The 17,843-nt window shown below is 44.2% G+C and overlaps 1 long non-coding RNA gene across 1 annotated transcript; it reads right to left on the reverse strand.

Moving 5' to 3' along the window:
* Positions 13,802 to 17,237, reverse strand: LOC100513893. The gene is made up of 2 exons (XR_002339964.1): positions 16,618 to 17,237; positions 13,802 to 14,260 (listed from the first exon to the last, which is right to left on the reverse strand). It is a non-coding gene; the product is annotated as an uncharacterized LOC100513893 (long non-coding RNA).

Here is a 17,843-nt window from a genome sequence, read left to right on the forward strand (position 1 = left end):
AGGGTGGTTGGAAGCTTCCAGCAGTGCTTAGGATAGTGCCTTGCAAATAGCAGACACTCAATAAAACCTGGCTATTAGCATCAAAAATCCTGCTTGGAACATAACAAAAATACTCAAATACAATCCTGGTAGGAATTTAGGAACATCAGTATTTAAGGTAGCACATCTATTTACTCTTCCATCTGTCCATTCGTTTCCCCCCCAACCCCCACCAGCAAACACCAGTTCATCTCTACTCCAAGTGTTAAGCTGCTTTAGGCCCTGGGGATGAAGGCGAGACAAAACAAAGGCTCGCTCTCATCCTGCCCATGATGAAATCACCATCTAGTTCGGAAGGGAGCCTGCTTCAAACACGTAAACAAGAAATAAGTAAGGTAATTTGTGAGTAATAAGTGCTACGAGAAAATGAGACAAGGTGACTAACTGATCTGCTGTAGGCGTTTTTTTTGGTTGGTTTTTTTGTTTTGTTTTGTTTTGGCTGCCCCTGCAGCCAAAAACTCCCTGGAACTTCCTGTGCCAGGGATTGAACCTGCGCCACAGCAGCAACAACTCTGGATCCTTAACCTGCTGACCCACCAGGGAACTCTTCCTGTATTTTAAATGTGTCATTGTTGTCATACACTGCAAAACGAGTGTTTTAAATGTTTCAGTAACTTATTTGAAAATACTCGCCTTCTTTTGTAATTGTGTATTTGCAAGTGAAATATTGGTAAATATTGAAAAACTGGATTCTTTTACAGTTTCAAGGGAATTGAAACTTGGGCTTCTGGCTTCTGCTTCAGTGTCTATTCAAAGAGTCTATTTTGTAAATATAGATCTTTTACTTTCCGTATTTAAAAACGTGATCCAGAGGAGTTCCTGCAGTGGCCTGGATGACTGCTGGAGGTGCGGGTTTGATCCCTGGGACAGTGGGTTAAAGGATCCTTTGATGCCACAGCTACAGCGTAGATTGCAGCTTTAGCTTGGCTTCAATCCCTGGCCTGGGAACATCGCTATGCCGCCGGTGCAGGCATAAAAAAATACAAATAGGAGTTCCCGTCATAGCTCAGTGGTTAACAAATCTGACTGGGAACCATGAGGTTTCGGGTTCGATCCCTGACCTTGCTCAGTGGGTTAAGGATCCGGCGTTGCGTGAGCTGTGGTGTAGGCTGGGATCCCGAGTTGCTGTGGCTCTGGTGTGGGCTGGCAGCTACAGCTCCGATTAGACCCCTAGCCTGGGAACCTCCATATGCCACGGGAGCGACCCAGAAAAGGCAAAAAGACAAAAACAAAACAAAACAACAACAACAGAAAACAAATAAAAAATGATCCCCACTGAGAAGGGGTCTATGTCTGTCAAACGGCCTGTGGCACTGAAACGTGTCGAGAACCTCTGCGTTTAGTGTGCATCTCAGATGAGTGGGGAATCAATTTTGCCAGGCATGGCACCACATCTTTGAGCATCGCTGAAACTGGTGAATATGACCCCCTGCCAGTGCCCAGGCATGAACCAATGTCCTAGCTGCTTTCAAAATCAAGGCATTTCCTTTTCTTCCGACCCTTCCTATTGGCCGAGAATGGAGCCAATGATAAAATGGTACTGACCAATGGTCACTGATTGGAGGAGGCCAAAGAGACCAAGACTGTACAATGGGATGTTCAGGATCGGATCCTGGAACAAGAAGGATCTTAGCGGTAGTTTAGTGAAGAGTATTGCATCAATGTCAAATTTCTTCATTTAATAAAGGAACTATGGCCTGTAAGGTGTTAATAGTTGGGGAAGTTGGATTAAAGCTATAGGGGGACTCTTTGTACTATCTGTGCAGCCCTTTGTAAATCTCAAATTATTTCTATATACAAATAGAGACGGGGGTAGAAATCAGTCCGATTTAAACTGTTTTCCAACCTCCACCAAGTATGATAATTGTACATTTTATTGGTGGGGGTATTACTTAACCTTTTAAATACCCTACTTATTAAAAAAAATCAATACTTGCCGTGATGCAGAAGCTACGAAAGGGTGTGGAATCTCCTTCTAAACCCTATTTCAAGTGACCCAGATCTTGCGTGGGAGAAAAACCTGTGTTACGAATTTCTGCCATATCTGTCTGGAGTTACTCTATGAATATGCAAGTGATCCCTGTGCTGCGTATATTCGTGTTTATTTAGCAATGTATTTTGCAGATTGCTTCACATCAGTGAAGTACTTCCTCGTTCTTCTTATTGCTGCATAGTATTCCGTTTAATTAATTCCCATAACCTGTCTGCCATGGAGGAGCATTTAAATCATTTCCGCTCCCTTGCTCTGACAAACAGTGCTGCAATACATAGGCTTGTACATGTACGCGTACATGTGCAGAATACATTCCTAGGAGTTACAGCTTACATTTTAGGGGAAAGGAAAAGCAAATCTCAGCCGAATGTTCTCATTTAAGACTTGAGAGAGGATAAAACATATTCTTGAGCGGCAGTATTCTTTTTTTTTTTTTTCCCCAATGCCATGTTCAAGGAAAGGCTTCATTCTCTAGAACAACAGAGGTAAGAGGGCCGGCTTCAGATAGCTAATCTGGCAATTAAAAACCTCCCGAAAGCAGAGAGGCAGACAATTGCACCAACAGAGTTTAAACACTTGAGAAATGACTTGAAAATAATTGGGATTTGTAGCCATCTGGCTGGTTCTTTCTTTCAAGAAGCATCATGTTTATTTCTCCGAGGTACCAGGAGAGCTTCACGTGGGCATCGGCAACAACAGCACGCTCCCTGGTCATTCCTGGGGCTGGAGCAGGAGGTGGGGCTGTTTCTCTTAAAGCCCTCACATTCGTGTCTGGGCTGCCAGGGCCTCAAAGAAAGATGCCCCCGTGCTCTTTCTTTTGTCCACCAATGGAAGAAGTGAGCTTGTTTTGCTTGTTAGCTTTCTAAAATGTTCTTAAAAATCTTTTGATGGCTTGTGAAATCCAATTTTTCATTTCACGTGGAAAGATAAGACTATATCATCAGCTCATGAGCTTTTTACCTCAGTCCCAGCTAGGAATAAGTATGCTGCCACCAGAAGATGTACTGATAATTAGTAATGATAGTAAAATTATTTATCATTAGGTAGGTAAAATATCTACCATGTCTTGAGAATTTCTTGTTTTACATGTATTGCCATTTAATTCTACAATGATCTTTATAAAATTGTTATTATATATACGTTCCAGAAAGAAAACAGAGGTCTGATTTAACAGGGGCTAAGTTATGCGTAAATTCCCACAGCTAGTAAATAGAGAAGCTGGAGCTGGTCCAAAGCAATGCCATGGAATATACTATAGCAGTGATTCTCAACCCCTGGGTGATGTGGCCCCCTAGCAAACACTTGACAACGTTTGAAGACATTTTTGGTTGTCGCAGTGGGTGGAGGGGGGATTTAGCGCTGGCAACTAGTGGGCAGATGCCAGGTATGTTGCTAACATCCTACAGTGCACAGGACAGCCCCCTGCAACAAAGACTTTCCAGCCCAAATTGTCAAAACTGCTGCGTTTGATAAATCCTGTGCTATATGGACAGGCAGTTCAATCCAAAGCATTTCCCTCCACCCCCACCCTGCTCTGAGGCATACAGAAGTTCCTGGGCCAGGGATCAGATCTGAGCTGCAGCTGTGATCTATACTGCAGGTGTGGCAGTGCTGGAGTCTTAAGCCACTGTGCCAGGCCAGGGACCAAACCTGCATCCCAGAGCTCCAGAAATACCGCTGATCCTGCTGTGCCATAGCAGGAACTCCCGTCCAAAGCATTTTAGACTGATTTGTATCTTCTATTTTTCTGGGGGCCATAAATTCAAATTAAACACAGTGTGATCAACATTATAAAATTGGAATTGTATGCATTTAAAATAATGGGATTGAAAATATTAAAAATGCCTGATCACAAAATTCCATAGGTAGTGCATTTGTTCTCGAATCACAAATTTGTCAAGAAACACAATTTTGGGGCTATCAGGCTGAGTGAGCTATAAACTGTATATGGTACAGGCAGATGACAATGCCGGTAAATTGGCAAACAAATGTTTTGATTTATGAGTTATTCAGGCGCAAATCCATTGTAAAAAATATGTCTGCTGTGTATTGAGAACTGAATGTAAGAATGGAGTGTGGATTTTTATGTGCCTGGAGGTACGTAAATATTTTTGATTTATCTCCATCTATAGAGATTTGCTATAAAATATTCTTTAACCAATACTCTAGGAGTTGTGCATAATTCGTCACAGAATTTATTCCTCAGATAATTTGCACTCATCAAACTCGTAATTATCCCAACAAATAGGAAGTTGCCTTTGAATGAGACTATTTCCATAGCATACAAAGCTGGATAATTTTAGATTGTTCCCATGTCTGAGGCCTTGGGAACGTCTGTGGGCATCTGGAGGCGAAAAGTACGTTTATTCTTTAGTGAGAATGATTGCCATTGTCGTGAGAGATGCTGGAAGATGACACTGAAGGGCTCAGACCTTGCAGCAGGTGCCCGTGGAAACGCCTCTTCCATCTCAGACGTTCCTTGAATGGTTTCTGCGAGTTGGAGCAACAGCAGGAGTGACGGAGACCCGGAAACCATGGTGGCGCACTGCTGACGGGCTCACCTGGTATATTTGGGCCTATTCTCTTCTCAGCAGATGAGTCACAGTGTGGTACAATGTGTTTTTCCGAAGGTAAGAAAGGGAGACTGTACAACAGGGCTTGGCAAACTTTTCTATAAAGGGCCAGATATTCCCTACTTTAGGCTTCGTGGGCCAGATGGCCTCTGCTGCAACTACTAAACCCTGCCCTGGTGGTGTGAAAGCAGCCACAGAGGATGGATACCCCAACGAGCTTTGTTTCCCAACAAAGCTTTCCTTACAAAAGCAGGCAGGGACCTAGTTTGTTAACCCCTGGAGTAAAGCATAAATATTTAAAAATAGAGATAGGAACAGACAGGTATAAACAGATACTTGAAGTGTGGCAGAGACTATCAACCCCCCCCCCCCATTTCTTTAAAGACAGCTTCTTCTTTAAAAATAGCTTCTTTAAAAACAGCTTCCATACTGCTGGGGCCAGCAATGTCTCCTGTTCAGTGTATCTATATCTCAGTCTCTCTTGCCAAAAGGAGAGATTTTTGGGGGTGGGGTGGGTGGCTGTGCCTGTGGCACGCAGAAGTTCCTGGGCCAGGGAGGGATTGAACCTGAGCCACGGCAATGACAGCACCAGATCCTTAACCCACTGTACTACCAGGGAATTCCAGGAGTGATTTTTGAAGTGAGAGCAGAAAATACAGATGCGTCTGGGAATGCTCTACAAAGAGGCTTTACCTAACTAGGCAGATGTTATTTTTGCATTTCACCTTTCTCTCTTTCATGCCTGGAATGTGAGAATGATTGCTGGAGCTCAAGTGGCCATTTTGTGGTTAAGAGGGCAAGTCCAAGAACATGTCAGAAACCTCAGCCTTTACCTCCTTAAGCCAATGAACCAAAGCCAGCAGTAGCGACCTCTGAACTTCCTGTTGTAAGGAAGGAACATCCCTTATGTACACTTAAGCCACTGGTGAAATTGGGTCTCTACTTGCGGCATAACCAGAATTATGATATGCTGATAACAGATGTATAGTGCAGCTTACAAATACTTGAAGTCGTATCAGGCTAAGGCTATTTTAACTATGAATAAGCAGTATTTACAACTCAAGACTGTGCCCATCCGGATCTGATAATAGCCAGTCCTGAAACGAATACTGATCTTAGATAATTGCTCTCTTTACACTTCAGTTTCCTCCCCTGGAAAACAGGAGTAATAATATTACATGACTTCATGGTATAGCTGAAAGACTTAAATACGATCATGCATGTGAAAAGAGACTGGCACACAGTAAGTACTCAAAGAGCATTCACCATTACTGTTACTGTTACATTTATTATTTTGTTGATCTGGTGAATGTTCACGTCTTTGAAACAGGGATGTGGATGAGCGCAGCTGGGGGATGATGTTTTCTCCCACCCTCCCGTTTCAAGTGTCCCTTTTATTACAAGAACAATACATGGAAATCCACCCACAATCTCGGGGTTTTTAAGAGGTATTGTATGTGTGACAGATTGCTAGGTTCTGGGATTTTCAAGATGAATGAGACAGTTCCTGTCTTCAGTGGGCAGGGGCAGCCTGGCCAACGCTGAGATATAATTGTTGGGTGGACGACAGAAATATGAATGGGCTGTAGCGAGGAGACACAAAGAAGTGTTCAGTTCTGCATCGCTGAGTGGCAAGAGTCTAAACATACAGGGAAGCAGGAATCTCAAATGTGAGTCAGGGAGAGGGTGGTTACTGATACGATGCTGTTAAGTACTGATGCTGCTAAGAATAGGAAGAATTGAAAACGCAGAGATGATGTGTTAGATATTTTCATTGCTTCCTCGCTGTCTACCCTCGGCCCACCTCCGCCCCCCACCCAGACTCTGTGAGTGCCTTTCTGGACGGTGTTTATTAACAGCCTCTCCTGCTGTCGGGTATCTACTCGAGCCAATGGTAAGGCACCTGCCGAGGATGGCGGCGAGGGGGACAGTGACGTTGGGGTGTTGACCTCCCTAGTGTTCTTCCTGCTCCAGGCTGCCTGCTCCGCTCTAGGGAGGCCCAGCTCCTATCGGGGGGTTTTCTCCCACTGCAGTTTCTTCAGGTTCTGGTGGCCACAACCTGCCTTTTCTTTTCATTTTTTGTCTTTTTAGGGCTGCACCTGCCGCATATGGAGGATCCCAGGCTAGGGGTCGAATTGGAGCTGTAGCTGCCGGCCTACACCACAGCTCACAGCAACACCAGATCCTTAATCCACTGAGCAAGGCCAGGGACTGAACCCGCGTCCTCATGGATACTAGTTGGGTTCGCTGACCGCTCAGCCACGACGGGAACTCCTGCCTTTGCCTTTTCTGGCCACGGGCAGCTTCAGCTCCAAGCTTGTGTACTCGCCTCTGGGCGTTCACCATCTCTTGTTCGTTTCTCTTAACCCTGCTCTCATCTTTGAAAACCCTCCCTTTGTTCAACGGCCCTTGGATACCTCCTCTGTTTCAGGATGGAAACTATTTCCTGCTGGGATCCTGACTGACAAACTCGATCGCCAACAAGAGTAAGCTACGAGTGAAGCAGGCCAAGTCCAGTGCAATAGGGCGGGGTGGTGACTGCGGTAAACAGAAGCTGCTACAGTGGCAGCTACTCCTTGGCTCTATCTACTTGTGCCATTTGAAAATATGATCCTAGTGTTGCCAGATCGCCTAATTTATCAGTAGAAGCCGAAAATGTACATTTTAAATAAATATTCCCATTTATAAAAATATTCTGTGGGCCAAAGAAAACAGGGTTAAATTTGACCTGTGGCTGTTACGGCTATAAGCCAACAGCCCTGGTCTTAGGGGAGTGAGTTCCCCTATAATCATATTAGTGATTTTGCCACTCCATGTAGACACGGCACATGGCACACGTGTGTTTATTTAGTCTTTTTGATAATATCTACTTGAGGTACATTCTATTACCCTCCTTGTACAGCTCGAACCTGTATTCTCATGGATCGAATCCACATCCTCATGGATCCTAGTAGGGTTGTTACCGCTGAACCCCTACGGGAACTCCTCTTCTGCCCTCTTCTTGACTAACTGGGTCATCCTGAGTGAGGCACTGGGCCTCAGCATTCCTCTTTTTTTTTTTTTTTTTTTTTGCTTTTTAGGGCTGCACCTGCAGCATATGGAGGTTCCCGGGCTAGGAGTCCCATCGGAGCTATAGCTGCTGTCCTACGCCACAGCCACAGCAATGCAGGATCTGAGCTGTGTCTGCAAGCTACGCCACAGCTCATGGCAACGCCAGATCCTTAACCCACAGTGTGAGACTAGGGATTGAACCCGCAATGGTTCAATGAACTAGCCTCATGGTTCCTAGTCGGATTCGTTTTAACTGAGCCACAGGAACTCCTTTCCTATTTTTACATTTGTGACCGAATCAGCCACTTTTTCCCCACTGGGATCTTCTGATCTTAACCTGGGTTCCACAGACTCTCCTAGCTAGGAAATAAATGATTTCTGGAGAGGTCTTTGAAATCACAGGCAACTTTCTTTTGGCCGTGCCCATGGCATGTGGAAGTTCTGGGGCCAGGGACTGTAATAAAGACACACCACAATGCCCTTTATTTTCACTGAGTGACATTTCTGGGTGTCTGGTACACGTCAGCACATGGAAATTGACCTCCTTCTTACTAATGACTGCTGGGTAACCTATGGCATGGATGTAGCTTAGTTTACTGAGCCAATCTCCTACGGATGCATTTAGGTTGTTTCCAGGTTTTAAATTACTTGATGGCAGGTTTTTCCACCTCTTTTGAATACCTGACCCACCTTAAAGAAATATGTTTTTCCACTGAGATCCAGTATACACATATATAACACGTGCTTATTTATAGCGTGTGTGCACACACACACACACATCTCAAAAGGTTTTATGAAACAGTACTTACCCTTCCTGTGTGCAGTGTAGGCGGTTTCATTCCATTCTGTTAGAAAAGCGATCGTTGGGACCCGCCGACTGCTTTCACCGCCTATTGGTAAGTCATAATCCCAGCAGTTTGGAAAGACATCTTCAGTGCATTATCTATTAAGTACAAAGGGAAAATGCTTGCTTTCCTCTTCGGAACATTTTCTGAATACAACTTATGCGATCCTTACCAAGTGCCAGACGGCTAGGAATTGTTATTCTTCCTATTTTTCAGGTGGTAAAACTGAAGTGCAGAGAGGCTGGACAAGTGGCCCAAGGTTACAAGATAGCATGTAGGAGAGCCACGCTCCCAAGCCAGGCAGTCTGACAGCAGTTTATTTTCTTAACCATCAGTCCGTGGTGCTTCCTCTAGTCTTAGGAACCGATGTGAGACTAACCGAGTATTTAGAAACGTAGGGTTCTAAATAGCCTAATTCAGTGTTTCAAAACATCTCATTCAGGTATGTTCCTTTACAGGATACTCAGACAGGACATGGCCAGCCTACACTGCTCTCCACACACCTTGGTGCCTACAGCAGCTAAACAAAAACTCCCCTCATTTATCAGTCTCCTCCAGAAACTCTGCATTAGCATCTCTCTCTCTCTCTCTTGCACTCTCCCAAACCCTCAAAGCTTCAACTCCCCAAATGATCAATGACAGCCAGTATCAGTCCTGGACTTATAATAAGATTACAGAAGCCCTTCTTATTCAGAGGGAGTGTGAAGCTCCCTATTATTTATTGATTTCCCCCCAAAGTTATCAAGTTCTAAAGCCTAATCATTGGTGTAATAGTTAGCTGAGATGTTTGGAGAATTGTTAAGCCCCTTTAGCTAATGCACGGCATATGTCGGAGGGATTCAGCTAATTCACATATCTGTCTGCACTATTAATAGAGAAGGTTACATGCCAATTATCCAGGCTTCAATCAGCCTGTTTGGATACAATAGAGGCAGTGTTCACACACTTGATGTGCCACATTCCTTCCCGACATCAGAAGCAGCTGGTTCAGATAAAGACCCCTGGGGTTTGGATATTTAGGAACCACGTCCACGGAGGAGCTGGAATGGAGACTTGATTGCTACCTCGGGTGCAGGGAGCTTTAACCTGGGTTCTTTTGCAAAATGTCTGGTGGGTTTTTAGTTCACTGGTCTTTAAACATTTCCTGTTCAGACTTGTTGGGTGGGTGGGTGGAGGTGCTGAGGAAGAAAGAGACAAAGGCACACAGAGCTTAAACGACAAAGGAGAGAATAATAGGAACGGGTGAATGGATTCCAATACCCCCCCCACATGCTTGTGCCCAGTTTTAGAATCAAGTAGGTTAAGACAGTTTTCCCTTAACATTTCAGCCTTGTGAGTTGAAAAAAAAAAGTATGTGGGTGTGGGAATATATATAAATATGTACACACACACGCACACACATACACACACACACACAAGATTGCACCTCTATTTTTTCCCCTTTCCATTTATTTTTTCCTTCTGCTTCAGAAACTAAACTAGAAGTGCTGTAATCTCATCAGAAAACGTGGCTTCCGGTGCTATTTTAAACCAGGAACAGAAGCAGAAGTGTGTGGAATCACTGAGAAAGCCCAGCTCTCCTGAGAGCCGTTCTCGAATTTTTGTTGGCACAGAGCATGGATCAGTGATCAGGGAGTTAAAGTGGCAGATGTTGGGGACTTTCGGGGGAGGGGAGGCAGATACCTGAGACTCTCCGGCAATCTTGCCTACCCTCCCCCACCCCAATTTCTCAGAGCACAATATTAAAACAGTGCTGCTCTCCTCTTGCCTGAGGTCACACAGCCGACACTGGCATGACTATAAACAAGCAATCCCAAACAGCCGGTCCTCGCCCGACCCCCAGGCTATTTTGTTACCAATACTACTGCAGACCGTGATACCTTAAAATAAAAAAAATTACCAACAGCTAATAGACACCAGGCAGATACAACACGCCAGCCGTGGTTTTGTGTGCTATTTCGGCTCAGTGTGTATTTTTTCCCACCCTTCCAGATGAAAATACAGTAATTAACTCCATGCAGAGGGGGGAGGGGAAGGAAACCCTTTTTTTTTTTCCCCCTCCCTAGACTTGAAAAGAAATTCTGGCAGATAATTTGGCTGAACATGAAAAGGGAGAGGCTGCTTACAGCCATCCAAATAAAGCGCTAGGTTGGTGAAACTCCATGGGCTGACTTGGTTATTTCCCGGCATGAAAAGCAGACATTTATCTGTTCCCATGGAGATATGTGTTCTACTAGTCAATCAGACTCTGAGGAGGTCGGACAATAGCCGGTCGAGCCTTTTTTCATCTTGAGAGATGGTCGGGTCCCCCTTTATTTTAACATTTCACCTCAATTTAAAGGAATCTAAATGATCCCTCAGAAATACCTGCAAACACAGCCATTATAATTCCAAGGCATTCAAATTAACAAGAAGCTCCAGCTGCCAAGCAGGAAGATGGGGCAGACCGGTCCCCCTCCTCCGATTTCACATCCTAGGTTCTTCTGTCACACTCCTCATTTGTCTACGTTTGGCTTCTCTACTTGACCCCTCCGTCCCGAATAAAAAAGAATAAGCTCATAACTTAAGGAAGCAAGAAGGGACATTTCAAGTGGAACATCATCAAAGCAAGAAAAAGCTGCTCCAGGAAAGAGGAAAAAACAAAACAAAACAAAACAAAAAACCCAAGTGCTGGAAGTTGGGTAAGTTGTGAACTTCGTTCTCGGCATTTCCTAGCCCAAAAAATGCACGTGCAGAAATGAGTCGGGCTGCTATTTGACCTTATGGGTTTGTTATCCATCTCAGAAAACAGATCTTGTCCATTTGCAAAACATGTTCATTTCAGTAGGTTTACTGCTGTGCAAGCGCCTGGAAGCTGGGAAGCACATAGAGCCTTTTGAACCCTCTGCTTTCAAATGTGTCTCTTCCCATCCTTTTTGCAGAGACCGAAGGCAGAAGAAAACCTAAGAGGTCTTCCCAGAACTAACTGACAAGGGAGAGGGTATTTCCATGGGATCCCATCGGGGAGGCTGACTATCCAATATGACTTATAAGAGGAGCCAGCATCACAGGAAACGGGAGCCTGCCAGACTCACGATTTCATCAAGTCACCTCGCTCTTGTTAATAGAGTCATTCAAGTGCAGTTCAACGGCACAAGGCAGGAAAGTAAATACTAGGAGGACTCCCGGCTCAAAGCCCGGCCTTCTCTTGGCTCTGCTCTTCCATCTCCCTGAAGGCGGAGGCTCCGGCTTCTTCAGGCCGGCTCCCTGAGATAAAGACACCAACAGGCCACCTCGGAAAGCCATTTGGAGCTTGGAGCGGTCCCAGCAAACGGCATTTAGGGAAGGGGAGAAATTCCAGCGTCCCTAGTCATGTATAACGTCCCGTTGTTAAGGCGGCAAAAAGCAGAAATTTACCTTGAGAGTTTGAATTCCCTGGAAAGACATGGCCCACATTTCTTATGTGCTGTGGGTCGGGATTTGACGGTTTCCTTCTCTTTTCTTCCTTTTGGTTTTTAAGATTTAAAAATCTCGAAAAGATTCGAACAGTATAAAATTAAGGTAAAAGACTCATATTTATTCCCTTGACTCACTCCACTAGCGCATGAGCTCAACTGAGACAGCTAATAACTGCTGACAGAGTCTTCCAGGCGTGTTCCATAAACATGCACGCATGTGTGTGTGTGTGTATACGTGCATATCATTTATTTTATTTTATTTAAGGAAAAAAATTTTTGGCTGTGTCCAGGGCACGTGGCAGTTCCACAGGCCAGGGGTCCCCAAGCCACTGCAGTGACAACGCCAGATCCTTAACTCACTGCACGACAGGGAACTCCACAGTCTTTATTTTAAATGTGCCAGTGTGGAGTTCCCGTTATGGCTCAGTGGTAACGAACCCGACTAGCATTCATGAGGATGCAGGCTCGAGCCCTGGCCTGGCTCTAGTGGATTAAGGATCCGGCATTGCCGTGAGCTGTGGCTCAGATCCAGAGTTGCTGTGGCTGTGGTGAAGGCTGGCAGCTGTAGCTCCAATTTGACCCTTAGCCTGGGACCTTCCTTGTGTCGCCAGTTTGGCCCTAAAAAGACTATATATATATATATATATATATATCAGTGTAATCATATTTATAGACACTACTGTACAAATTATTTTGTCTTTTTAGGGCCGCATCCGCAGTATATGGAAGTTCCCAGGCTAGGGTCGAATCAAAGCTGTAGCTGCCGGCCTACATCACAGCAACGTGGTATCCAAGCCGCGTCTTCGACCTACACCACAGCTCACGGCAACACCAGACCCTTAGCCCACTGAGCGAGACCAGGGCTCGAGCCGGCATCCTCATGGATATTAGTCTGATTCGCTTTCGCTGAGCCACGCCAGGAACTCCCAACTTTTTTTTTTACTTAAAATATGTATCATCAATTTTCTATGTCTGCACACATTAAGAAAAATAGCTATAAGTTTTTGAGCACAATGAGGTAATTTCGTCCTCCTGGGGTGGGGGGAGGCAGAGAATTCAAATCAAAGGGCTTGTGGAGAAGGGGGACTCCCCCTCCCCAGAGAAGATGACTGCTGGGGTTCAGTGCATCCGGAACAGGCCCCGCATGGATCAGCATATGTGTATATCAAACACTCACACTTTTCTGTTTTTACCAAGCATGCTTCACTTTCCATTTTTCACTTAGATCTCTTAGAGAGCAGGTCATGTTAGAAAAAAAACCTGACATTTTAAATGGTGACAGAGTATCTCTTTGAAGGATGTTCCTTAGGCATTTCACTTGTCCTTTTTGCTAGGCTTTGGGTAGATGGGATACTCTAGTCTGGGGTACACCCTGTGATTCTTTGCTCAAACCCCTCACCTCTTCCTAAAAGCAGTTCCTTTACTCCACACCTATCCCTACATTGCTTTCATCTGGAGAACTGATTCAACTAGCTTAAAAAAAAAATAAGACTTAAAACAGTACTATTAACCCATTAAAGAGCTATTCTGAACAAGTTTTTAATCATTCCTCCTGCTTGAGAGTGAAAGGCTCATGGAAAAGAGAAAAATCCTGTCCCCCCACCAACCCGGGAGTCAGTCACGCCAAGCTCTTTGCACAGCATCCTACGTCTGCTGTTAGAAATGCATGCTTCATACTGACTAATTCCCTCCTGTTTGCTCCTTTTATCTTGGGCTCAGAGAAAGATTGCAGCTCACTCTTACAACTTAGGGGCAGCTTCCTTCTCTCCTTCGCAAAAGGGCTGTGCCAGCATTGGGGATTTAGAACAAAGTGTGTCCTTGGGAAGACGTGGGTGAGATTTTACGTTCAGTAAGTGGGTGGCGTGGGACCCCCTCCTCCCGCGGGGGAGGGGAGGAGTCTGATTTCATTATCCAGTTGGAAACCTGGTGAAATCATGGATATGACTGAATCTTTTTGCTCAGCTCGTGAGGTCTTTTTGTTCTTTGTCTTTGCAGTGTGTACTGCAAATTTCTGTGACGCCTGGGAAAAAGGAAATGTGCGTTACAGAGCTGGGCAGAGCCACATGTCCTGTGACAAGCCGGCGACTTGAAAAATTTAATTCAGGAAGAGACGCAAAGAGGCCAAATCGAAAGAGGAACTGGGCCTATCGATGTTCAGAGCAGGAAAACCGAAGAAGTTACCAACCATCCCCAAGTTAAAAATCATGTGGGGCTGGAAAATATGTCGCCTGCTGCATTTGTCATTGAAATTCACAATCTTGTTTGCTGTTTATCTTGAGGCTTGGGGAGCTCGCCTGCTGGTTAGGAAAAAGGAGGCCAGGTCTAGGAAGAAATAAGAAAGGGAGGATTAGAGCCCAGAGTGAATGGGAGGTGTAAATAATACGCGGGCACCTGACAATCTGGGCAAAGAAATGAGAGACAAAGCCAATACCCCACGCCAGAAATCCTAAAAACTTAAGTGGGAAGCCCACACGTAAGAAAAATGTCTCCAAGAAAAAAGGAAAATAAAATCCCAGAGGATCTGTTTCCTCTGTGGTGCTGGTTCATGGAATATGTAAAGGTTGGTTTTGCCTCGGTGCGCACGTAAGCAGCACTGGATTCAAAGGAACGGGCTTCAGGATATGCTTTCAAGGGCTCACTCCAGGCCAGCTTGAGCCTCTGGGCAGAATGCTTGAGCTTTCCTCCAAAAAGGAGTTGAGACTGGGGCAGGAGGAGCACTTGGGGGGTGGGGGTGGGGGGGCAGGAAATGTTGGGGGGGGCAGAGTTATGGCTCTTCCCCAGGAGACCCATCTATCTGGGTCACCTGTCTACCTCTGCACTTCTCTCTCTCTCTCTTTTTTTTTTTTTCTTCCTGGACCTACCTTAAATGGAATTGCTTAGGAAAGAGAGAAAAGGCATTTTTAGCCAAAAGCTAAGTTCGGACCAAGCTAAACTCGCTGGACAAGGGAAACCTTTTCCGGAGGCTACCTGCAGTCGAGTGTGACACCTCCTAAATGTTTGGCTGACTGCTATTTCCATCATACGAGAAGAGGAGGTAGCATTTAGAGAATGCTCACATGGAATAATTTATACACGGGTCCACTTTATCCTCTGAATCTAATGAAGTGGTGTGGTTACGTCCCTTTTATAGATAAATGAGGATTTGGCTGGATTACCGGCTTAAAAATGGTAGAGACAAAATATAATTCTAGATCAGCAGTTGGTAATTACAGTTTAAGGGGCAAATCCAGCTCAAGGCCTGTCTTTGTACATAAAGTTTTATTGGAACACCGCCATGCTCATGTGGTTATATACTGCCTATGACTGCTTTTGAGCTACAAGGGCAGAAGCCTACTATTTTACTATTTATTCCTTCACTGGAAAAATGTGTGCACATCCTTGCTCTAGACCCTCTAAGCTCATGCTCTTAAACCCAAATGTTTTCTTCTGTTCCCAAAATTCTTCTTCTTCTTCTTTTTTTTTTTTTTTTTTTAAATGTGTTGCTGAACAGGAAAGATGATTCTGAAATGTCAGGAATAATAATAGTTACTGGAGAACTGAATCTGTCAGGATCCCAGGAATATCTAAAACAAACAAAAACAAACTTTTCTTCCTCTTCCCTTTCTTTTTGTCTCCACCAAATTTGAAAGTACTTTTACCCTAAATTTAAAACAAACCAAAACACTTTCATTGCCTTATCAGTTTTATCAAAGCTGCAAACACAACCTCATGTAAAAACCAAAATCTCTAGGGTAATTTCCAAAATAATGAAGAAGCAAAATACTGTTTTCCAGGAGACGTAAAAAAAACCTTTTGCTTTGATATTCTCAAAAGTGCAAGAAACAGAAGTTATTAAAGTGAGAACCATCAGATTTGCATCTGATGTTTACAGCACAATGGTAATATACAAACTCTCATCATTGGGAGCTTTGTTTATAAATATAAAAATTTCAAAGGAGAATGAAAACTAAGGGCAGTTGGAGTTCCTTACCCAACAATTATTTTCTCTTTTTTCCTACTAACAGAAGTTGGAGATCTTAGAAACTGAGCCGTGCTGCCATGTGACTAAGCTTTTCGGTGTTGTTAACAGTGGCTTTATTTTTTATCACTTTCCAGGATTGATGAATGTATTTATACATCCAGGTGTTTAACAAATGTTAACAAACAGCATTTATAATAGCACCTTCCAGAGTTCCCTTCGTGGCTCAGCAGTTAAAGAACCCGACTAGGATCCATGAGGATGTGGGTTCGATCCCTGGCCTTGCTCAGTGGGTTAAGGATCTGGTGTTGCCGTGAGCTGTGGTGTAGGTTGAAGACTCGCCTTGGATCCCGAGTTGCTGTGGCTGTGGCTTAGGCCGGCAGCTGCAGCTCCAGTCGACTTCTAGCCTGGGAACCTCCACATGCTGCCCCAAAAGCCAAAAAAAAAAAAAAAAAAAATAGTACCTTCTGTATCTCCTATGTGCCAGGCCCTGTGGGCTGTTAGTTCTGAAAACAAGATGCTAAGTCCTCCTGGGAACTCTTACAAGGAAGGCAATCCTATTTTCAGCTATGAGATAAGAACAATGACATGCATGCAGTGCCCGGACCAATGACCCCCAAATCCTGACCCCAAACTCCAGACTCCTTCGCCTCTGAGAGGAGGCTGGTTTTGATTGTTCGTCCTTTCATTCGGCCAGTTTTTAAACTACTTTGGTACCTACCCTGCTGCAGGTCCAGCAGTTGGTTCTGGGGATTCAGCCGTGAACAAAACAGGTAAGTGAGTCAACGAGTTAAAGAACCGGGATATGTGCAGATGACAAGGCGCCAGGAAGGAAATGAAACAGGACGTGCGGGGTGGAGAGCGTCAAAGTGGGTGTAGCACTCTGGGAGGCGGAGGTGAGGAAGAGCCTTGAAACAGGAGGAGAGGCCACAGGTGAGGACCTAGACTCCAGAAGAAAGTTCCAGGCAGAGGAAAGAGCAAAGGCATATTATCTCATTTAATCTGCAAAACAACCTGATGGACTACGGTAGACCAGTTGTCTTAAAACAGGCCCTGTTACACTGAGTCTTAAGGGAATTACTTTGCAGAATCTGCATGTTTTTACTCACATTTCCTTACTCCGAAACCAGTCTGGGAATGGTCCTGCATGCCTAAATTCACAATAACCCTTTCCTCCATTACAGAGCAGTCTGTGGAAGGGTGTACCCCAGCATTGATGGGGTAGGTGGTGCAATAAAATCTTCAAGGTTAACAAAGAGATGAAGCCAAACACTGGTTTTGGGAGATCCATCTTTGAGGAGTAACTGAGGCACCTAAATGTGATGACTTTATCTTACATGCATTTCTTTTCTTTTTTTCTTTTAAAACAAACTTCAGCTATTTCATTTTATTTTATTTATTTCTTTTTTCTTTTTTTCTGGTGGCACGCATGACATATGGAAGTTCTTTGGCCAGGGATAGAACCTGCACCACAGCAGTGCCCCGAGCTGCCATGGTGAAAACATGGGATCCTTAACCTGCTAGGCCACAAGAAAACTCCTAAAACTTATTTTACAAGTCATATAATGAACTGTATGTTCCAATTACAGTTACTCACTATATTCTTTTCTTTCATACAAAATGGTTACCGACTTTTATTTCTTAAGAAAAAAATGGGCTTATTTGAACAGTGGTAAAAAATTTAAGATGTCAACTTAAAAATATACAAGGGACCATGTGCTGGGGTTTTTTTGTTTTTTTTTTGTTTTGTTTTTAAATTATGTTCAGCAGGCCCTGGTTGTTGTCTACCTAATAGCAATCACTAATTTTTTTTGCTGATAAAACAAAACTTATATGCACACACATATATATTTTTTAAATTTCTTTCTTTCTTCTTCTTTTTTTTTGAAGTGCTATGTGCTTCAGGAAAAGCTAGAATGTCAATAGTCCCAAGGTATGGAGTTTTGA

This window comes from Sus scrofa, chromosome 17, assembly GCF_000003025.6.
Source record: "Sus scrofa isolate TJ Tabasco breed Duroc chromosome 17, Sscrofa11.1, whole genome shotgun sequence".
NCBI classification, from domain to species: domain Eukaryota; kingdom Metazoa; phylum Chordata; class Mammalia; order Artiodactyla; family Suidae; genus Sus; species Sus scrofa.